A 9,337-nucleotide genomic window follows, 5' to 3' on the forward strand; every position below is an offset into this window, starting at 1 on the left:
AAAAACAGCTACTTTTACTTGTTCTGAGAGTGCCTGCTGCAGATGCCGAAACTGAGCTATGAAGTTCAGGTAAGATCTGCAGTGATCTCATTCTGACTGTACAGTTGCAAAATTCAACCAGCAGATTATTTGGGAAGTGTGGTGGAAATGCAATGAGCCATGATCACCCCTCACAACTACTGGATGGGAGACACTCTTCAAAAGGGCAATGCCAGTTCTCTGTAACCTGTGCTCTTGTGACAACAGGGGAAGGGTGGTGACTTTTATTTTTATTTAGAGTTTTTATATTCCCTGCCTTTCTCCTGACATGGGAACCAAGTTGAATAACAACAATAAATATAATACAAATACATCTATTAAAACCATTCAAACACTTTTATATCTTATGTAAGATGCCGGGCAACCTTGTTTACTAGATCCTCTTCACCCCTTTCAGGAACAATTACATGATCTTTCTTTACCCTTCCTTTGGCCTCATCTCAGTGCTATCTCCACCCATTTCCTTCAGCCAGGGGTTGTTTCGTAGAAAAAGAACTAGGGGAACTCATTAGCATAACTCATTAGCCTATGCCACACCCCCTGACATCAGGGGCCCGGCGGTGGACCTGCTGTAAGGCTGGCAGGAGTGCGAGGAAGCCCCACCAAGGCCCTCCCTGGCCCCAGGCAGGCAGGGGTGGGGAGAGGCGGGGAAGAAGAAACTCTTCTCCTGCCTCCTCCTGGTGGAATGAGGGCCGGAAGCGGGGCCGCCGGAAGCAAAGGGCGGGACTTCATGTGCCCCACCCCCACCTCACCCGGGGGAACTGCGATCCCCCGCGATTCCCCCCGAAATGACCTCTGCCTTCAGAACACTGTTACCTCCAGAATACTTCCCTCAGGCTTCCCCATTCTTACCCGGCTGCCTACCTTTTTTTCAGCCATCTTGCCTCTAGGTCCTCTTCCCACTTAAGCTTTCCAACCCTGAACTTCTCTGCTTGTCCAGTAGCATTATGGCTTCTGTTATTTTCCTATTGTCAGCTGCCAAGCAAGCTCCCTTTCTCATTCTTGTCTGAAGTTTCCCCCCAGACAAACTGATCTTTAATTTCTTCATAGATTTTGCACTTTGTCCACTTTCTACTGCAGACAGTTTTACCCTGAATCAGTAGAATGCTAATAAAGTCCCAAGACATTAAAGCATCTTTTCCTGATTGTATTATTAAAGGTCTCTGCTGGGTGGATCCTTAGGTATGCTACCCATCCCCCTGCCCACACACACCTGGGTATACTGGATTGCACAGATTAATTACTTGAAAATATGAACTTTTGTTAGAGACCAAGCTAAAGAGCAGAGAGAAGATGGATTCAAAACTCTTCAATAAGGATGAACAATAGGAGAAATGGGATCACAATCTGGACTTCTTGTGTTCTTTTATGGTCAAACTAGCAGTAAAGCCCGTTGTGAAAGCAATACAACGAGATCTAGAAAGAGGCTCTGGGGGAGTGCTCTGGCTTTGGGCAGTGTCAATTTGCTGTGGTGACCTCAGCAGGGTATAATGACAGAGTCCACTGTTTTCTCCAGAGGAACTGATCTCTGCTACCTGAAGAGCAGTTGTAATTGTGAGTGATCTGTAGCCCTCACCTGGAGATTGGCAGCAATTGTTACCCAGGACAAAATGGCTGGTTTGGAGGGTGGAGTTGGCAACCCCATCTCCTTCCCAGCTAACCATCAACCTGCCATTATCTGCCCCTTTGACTTCAGCTGACTTCTGAGTGCTCTCCAGCCCTCACCTGGAGATTGGCAACAATGGTTCCCTATGTGGGACTGATTGGTTTGGTGGGTGGAGTCTATGGCATTGTACCTGTCTGAGGTCCCACCCCTCCTCAAACCTCACCCTCTTCAGGCTCCATCCCTCAAATCTCCAGGAATTTCCCATCTGGAGTTGGCAACCCTATCAGGACTGGCCCCAATGTGTTTTCTCCCAAAGGCCAAAGTAGGTGACAGGACCAAGCTTAGTTGCCTACCAATAGGCACTGAGGGGAATGTTGGGTTGCCAGCTCTAAGGGAAATACCTGGAGATTTCGGGGGTGGATTCTGTAGAGGGCAGCATTGGGCAGGGGGGCGGAAGGACTCAGCAGGTATAATGTCATAGGGTCTACCCTCCAAAGCAGCCATTTTCTCCAGCGGAACTGATCTCTGTCATCTGGAGATCAATTGTAACAGTGGGAGATCTCCAGGTCCCACCTGGAGATTGGCAACCCTAGGGGAAAGTCAGCTGCACAGCAGGGGGTTGAAGAGAATGGTTTGATGGCTGCTGGGCCAAGATTGGCAACAATAGTTCCCCAGGAGCCCCATCGTAAATGCACCAAACAATTCCTAAAGATTTTCCAAAACACTACTCTGTCGATAAATTGCAACAGTTTGAATTAGCACCAAAGCTTTAAGAGCTCTCCAGCTGTCACCTGGAGACTGGCAACAGCTTGTCTGGAGTGTGGGCAGTATGGCATTGTATCTGTCTGAGGTCCCCCTCTTCCTCCTCCTCCTCAGACCCCACCCTCAGCAGGCTTCATCCCTAAAATATCCTGGAAGTTTCCAACCTGGAGTTGGCAACCCTATGTCCTGGAGTTCCACCCTGGAGTTGGCAACCATCAGCCAACGTTTATCTGCCTGTCTGTCTTTACAACCCCCCCACACACACACACACACAGCCTCTGCCTAGGGAGCAGCTGACATCATTCTCCTCTCCCAACTGAAAATTCCAACTGCCTTGCGGGGGGGGGAGTTTGAGGTGTGGAATGGAGTGAAGTCCAATCAGCTTCCACATGCAAAAGACCTTGAAACGCTGGGCGGGACTGCACAAAGCAGCCAGTCAACCCAGCCAGCGTCTTCTGAGTGGCAGTTCTTCCAGCCAAACACTAAAGGGGCCAAATTTAGAACGTTCAATATAGAACGTTGCTATTCACTGAATAAAATGCAATTTGGACTTCTTCTTTACCAATTTATGGTCCCAGTCACACGAGCGGGATAATGCACCACTGAAGGAAGGCAAATTAGAGCTGGAGCAAAAAGAACCATGGTAGCGCAATCTGACGCGCCCCTGTGGCTCCATGCTCCGGCAGGCAATCAGACTTAGCGCGGCAAAACGGATGTTGCATGTTTGTGCGCATGCGTGGGATGGGGAACGGCGCTGGCTGCAACAGGCTACCAGCGCTTCCCCAATCAGACGCCTGGAGTTGCCACGCGTCATCCAGAAGGTAGTGCTCTGTTGCCGGTACATTTTCAATGCACGTTTTCGGGCCAAAGGGACGGATCGAGGACGGGTGTGTGACGCTTCCCAGATGTTGCGGTATGATTGCGCCCGTTTGATCAACCCGTCCATTTCGTGGGGCAAATCCTCCCATGTGACCGGGGCCACCGTATTCATTTGTTTCATTTATACCATGCCTTTCTCCCTAGTGGGGATCCAAAGCAGCTTACACTGGTCTCTACTCCACTTTATTCTCACAAGAACTCTGTGAGTTGGCTTAAGCTGAGAGTTTGTGGCTGGCCCAAGGTCATGCAGTGAGCTTCCATGAGAGACTAGAGATTCAAACCTGGATCTCCCCCCAGATCCTAGTTCAGCACTGTAGTCGTTACACCACACTGACTCTCAAATAAAATACGTTCCATAGCCTTCATCTAGTTCCTGTAATCAGCTAACATAGTTCCTAGTTGCTCTAATCAATAAAATAGTAAAGATTTTGGTATAGAATAAAAGTCTTGAAATTCACTGGCTGAAGCTCAGTTAGAGCCCAGCAGAGATGGGGGGGGGGGAGATGTCCTGGTTGAGTTCTCTTAAGGGAGGCCTTAGGGAAAGGCGAATTCTTCAAGATGATGCCAGCATTTTTCAGATGAATATCCACAATGACAACACAGATTTAAAACACAAATATGTTGGCCAGGCCCCAAACAGCCACCACATGACAGGCAAAACAGTCATGAGAACTGAAGGGAGGGGGGAGAGAAGAGCTGACGCTGTATCTCATAGCCTCTTTGTTACAGTTCTATTTCTGAACATTCAAGTAGCTGCATGAGAGGTAGTTCAGGACATTTTCTGCAATCAGATGGCAGAAGGTCCTCTCTGATCATAGGACTTACAGCTGATGCTTTTTAGGGGAACAAAGGACAACAAGTTCATGGACTGTAAACAAAAAGAGCATGAGTCAGTCTAAGGGGAGAAGACTGAATTTGCCCATGATTAGTGATTACAAGCAGGCCTTTAGAGTCCATGCTAACTTATGAAAAGTTTCCTGGACACAGCTCAAAAGTCTGAATATTGACCTCCAATGTCTAACAAGAATATATCTGACTGGTAATCCATCTCTCTCTACCCCAGTATTACTTTCTAAATCATTCAAGGTTGATCTCAGGTAATGTAATGTATCCACCTCAGACCGTGTGCGTGGCCAATTCACCATGCGGTCATGCAAAGCGGCCGAGCTTCGCTCGCAGTAACAATGGGACAAGCGGATCCTAGCCGGCGCCTATCGACAAGCTAGCTCCCAGCCGAGAGCCTATGGAACTCTCGGCCATTGTAAATAGCCAATCACTTGTGTGTGGGTGTGTTTTGCGTGTGGGATGATTGCACATATAAACCAGCCTGCGAGCTGGTTAGTTTGTCTTGTTCTGAACCTTAAATAAAGTCTTAGAGCTGAATCACTGCGTTAGTCTAAGGACTTTTCAGGTAAATACACGGCGCTTGTCTGAACAGCCTGCCAGCTGGGTTGGAGGCCAAGAAGAGCCTTGGGGGAAAGCATCTATGAGACTGTTGGGAAAGAAGGCACTACATAAGAACATAAGAGACACCAATGCTGGATCAGGCCAATGGCCCATCCAGTCCAATACTCTGTCACACAGTGGCCAAAAAGACCAGGGGCCATCAGGAGGTCCAGCAGTGGGGCCAGGACACTAGCAGCCCTCCCACTGTTGCCCCCCCAAGCACCAAGAATACAGTGCATCACTTGCCCCAGTCTGAGAGTTCCTATCTATACCTTGTGACTAATAGCCACTGATGGACCTCTGCTCCATATGTTTATCTAATTCCTTCTTGAAGCCACCGATGCTTCACCACCACACCCTGTGGCAGTGAAGTTCTTTGTTCTTTGACCCAAGAGGTAGATGCTTTGGTGGAAAACCCCAGTGGTTCCACCACTCTAGTCTCTGAGAATGACTACCTATCTATAAATTCACTACCTTAAGGATTAGCTAAGCTATGCATTACTTTTAGGAATCTTTCACTAATCTCACTATGGAGTGTGTTTCCACATATAGGTTTTGATCTGATCTGATGTCCAAACTGTTGGAAGTGGAGGACAGTATGCTGTCTCCTGTCTCAGTGACTTCAGAGATGGCACCATAGATTTAGACAGACAGAGGATACACAGAGCATCCTTTCCTTCCTGCTATCTGATTTTGAAGTAGAATGCTATTCTTAGGGGCAAGATTTCCTTCCTTCCATCTTGACACTTCTCTCTCTCTCTCTCTCTCTCTCTCTCTCTCTCTCTCTCTCTCTCTCTCTCTTCATCCTTTGCCGTCCCCGTCTTCTTTGACCTTCAATCTTTCCCAGCATCAGGGTCTTCTCCAGTGAGTGCTCCCTTCTCATTTGGTGGCCAAAGTATTTGAGCTTCAGTTTCATTATCTGGCCTTCCAGGGAACAGTCAGGGTTGATTTCTTTGAGGATTGACTGATTTGTTCTTCTTGCAGTCCAAGGGACTCTCAAGAGTCTTCTCCAGCACCATAGTTCAAAAGAATCTATTCTTCGGCGCTCGGCCTTCCTTATAGTCCAACTCTCGCAGCCATACATGACTACTGGGAATACCATTGCTTTGACCATGCGGACTTTTGTTGGCAGGGTGATGTCTCTACTTTTTATCATGCTGTTTAGGTTCGCCATCGCTTTCCTCCCAAGGAGCAGGCGTCTTTTAATTTCATGGCTGCAGTCACAGTCTGCGGTGATCTGGGATCCCAGGAACGTGAAGTCTGTCACTACTTCCACGACTTCCCCTTCTATTTGCCAAGGAGTGATGGGGCCGGATGCCATGATCTTAGTTTTTTTGATGTTGAGCTTCAAGCCCACTTTTGCGCTCTCCTCTTTTACCCTGAGCAAGAGGCTCTTTAGGTCCTCTTCACTTTCTGCCATTAGAGTGGTATCGTCTGCATATCTGAGGTTGTTGATCTTTTCCCCAGCAATCTTAATTCCCGCTTGTGATTCATCCAGGCCAGCATTTCGCATGATGTACTCTGCATATATATTAAATAAGCAAGGTGACAATATACATCCTTGTCGTACTCCTTTTCCTATGCTGAACCAATCAGTTGTTCCGTATCCGGTTCTAACTGTCGCTTCTTGGCCCTTATACAGGTTTCTCAAGAGACATGTGAGGTGGTCTGGTACTCCCATCTCTTTAAGGACCTGCCATAGTTTGTTGTGATCCACACAGTCAAAGGCTTTAGCATAGTCAATGAAGCAGAAGTAGATGTTTTTCTGGTACTCTCTTGCTTTCTCCATAATCCAGCGAATGTTGGCAATATGATCTCTCGTTCCTCTACCTCTTCGAAACCCAGCTTGTACTTCTGGCAGTTCTCTATCCACGTACTGTTGAAGCCTAGCTTGTAGGATCTTGAGCATGACCTTGCTAGCGTGTGATATGAGTGCAATTGTGCGATAGTTTGAACATTCTTTGGCATTGCCCTTCTTTGGGATTGGAATGTATACTGATCTTTTCCAATCCTGTGGCCACTGTTGCGTTTTCCAAATTTGCTGGCAAATTGAGTGCAGCACTTTAACAGCATCATCTTTTAAGACTTTGAATAGCTCAGCTGGGATACCATCACCTCCACTAGCTTTGTTGTTAGTAATGCTTTCTAAGGCCCATTTAACTTCACATTGCAGGATGTCTGGCTTGAGGTCAGTGATTATACCATTGTGGTTGTCAAGGACATCAAGGTCTTTCTTGTATAGTTCTTCTCTGTATTCTTGCCATCTTTTCCTAATCTCTTCTGCTTTTGTTAGGTCCCTACCATTTTTATCCTTTATCATGGCTAGCTTTGCATGGAACGCTTCCTTGATTTTTCCAATTTTCTTGAAGAGATCTCTAGTCCTTCCCATTCTATTGTTTTCCTTTATTACTTTGCATTGTTCATTCAGGAAGGCCTCCTTATCTCTTCTTGCTGTTCTCTGGAAATCTGCATTCAGTTGGGTAAATCTTTCCTTTCCTTTTCGCCTTTGCCTTTCGCTTTCCTTCTTTCCTCTGCTATTTGTAAAGCCTCATCAGACAGCCACTTTGCTTTCTTGCATTTCTTTTTCTTTGGGATGGTGGTGATTGCTGCCTCCTGTACAATGTCACGAACCTCCATCCATAGTTCTTCAGGCATAGTTCATCCTAGCTAGTTAGATTAGATTCTACCCTATCTTTTACCTGTGCTATCTAGAATGGCATTCCATAGATAAAGAACTCTTATTAGTTTGAACTGACAAGTGGCTCCGTGTAAGTGTGTAATTTTGCTAGCACAGTGCCAAGAAGCTGCTGCTGCGTGTAAGTCTAGTGCACTCTGCTATGTTATAGAGATTCCTGGCTGTACCATACCAGTGAATCTACCACAAACTGGAGCGGGAATTTTGGGGAGCATTCATATGTCATTTCTTAATCGTCTGTTTTCCATGTTTCCCCTCGCTTTGCTGCAATTCTTCCCAAATCTGGGTCACTTACACATGAGGGTTGTTTAGATCAAGATGGGGAGCTGTGTTTTAGTCTGTCTACAGCAGTAGAAAGTGAAGTATCCAAAGAAGAGGGCAGTGACTCATGACAGCTAATATCCTGCCACATATTTTGTTGGTCTTTAAGGTGCTACTTTAAGGAGGTACTGGACTCTTGCTCATTTCTGCTGCTACATGGGTTGTTTGTCACATCTTGGAAGCACTTTTTTCCTGCTTCTACACAAATTCATGTAGATTTTGCTTCTTTGTTTCCTGTAATCCTTCCCAAACCTGCCTTGCTGTGATGTCTTTGTGTGGGGCTCCCATCTGGATCTTCCCAGTCCTCACACGCCAGAGGTCATTCTGGCTCCCCCAGCTCTCCTTGGGGGCTCTTTAAAAAGTTATAGCTGCCTTTGCTGTCGCGGGTAGCTGCATCGGCCGCGGCGGGGGTGGGAGGGGGTGCGGGCAAAACGTTTCCCCGCCTCCCTGAGCCCCTGGGTGGTGGCCTTGGACTCCTAGGGCCAAATTCCACCTCTCGCGTGTAATGTCCGAGGAAACAGGACGGTGTTCACGCATAAAGTTCGTTTCGTCTTTAAAGCACCACTGGAGCTTTTTTCAGGGACAGCATCTATATGCGGCTTTAATATCTGAGATTCAAAGCACGTCTGCCTCGTGGAGAGCCACAAGTGGGTTGTAGACCGGGATAAAATTGTTTTCGATTTTACAGCGCGACAAAACTCCTCGTGTCCCTGACATTTTATTTAACTGAGCGGGGGGGGGGGGAGAGAAGAGGACGGCTCTTTGATTACGTTAATGGAGGCGGGGAGAATGACGTCAGTGCCAGGGGCTGAATTTCGGAGGAAATGTGCCTATAGTAATATGGGTGGGGTGGGGTGGGGTGGGTGTTTTTTTAACCTGCTAACCCGGAACGCCATTCTTCGCTATGGGTTCTGTATCCGGCTTCGCTATGGGTTCTGCATCGGCAGCAGCCGTCGTTATGGTTTGGTGGGTTGGAGAACGTCAGTGTGTGAACTGAGGGATCTGCGCACCCGAGCCGTTGGCTCCAACGGCCGCCGGCGCCAGTGATCTAAACCGGTGAGTGGTTTATGTTTGTTTGTGAGGGAGAGTGATCGTTAGAACTTTGGGTCATCCGGGCTCTTTTACGCGGCGTCGGCGGCTGTCTTCTTTCCATTTTCCGCCCCTCGAGCCTCGGCTTCTGCTGGGGAAGGCCGGCGCGAGCTCGGCCACTGCCCCCTATATAGGGGGTAGTGGCTCGGCACTCCATGTGCTTGCGTGTGTGTGATTGATTGGTCCGTCTTGCTCCGCCGGTCGAGGCCTGGATCCGAGTCCCTCTCTTGCTTTCTTTCTTCCCCTCCCTCTCCCTGGTGGAATTTGGTAGGTTGTCGCCCGCCGGCCATTCTCTGCTCGCGCTGGAGGGAGACGCACCGCGGTGCTAAAGAATTTGCTCGTGGGCTAGCACTGCTCCAGGTCTCTGCTCCTGTTTTGATAAGCCGCTTTCAGTAGCCAGCGTGAAAGGGCTAGCTGGGGTTACCTCCTTCTCTTTGTGGTGTGTGGGGGACAAAATGGCACTCTGCACCAGCTCAGAGGCAGGATTGTGAGAATTGATG

Source organism: Gekko japonicus, unplaced genomic scaffold (genome assembly GCF_001447785.1).
Source record: "Gekko japonicus isolate JY-2015 unplaced genomic scaffold, Gekko_japonicus_V1.1 scaffold580, whole genome shotgun sequence".
Taxonomy (NCBI): domain Eukaryota; kingdom Metazoa; phylum Chordata; class Lepidosauria; order Squamata; family Gekkonidae; genus Gekko; species Gekko japonicus.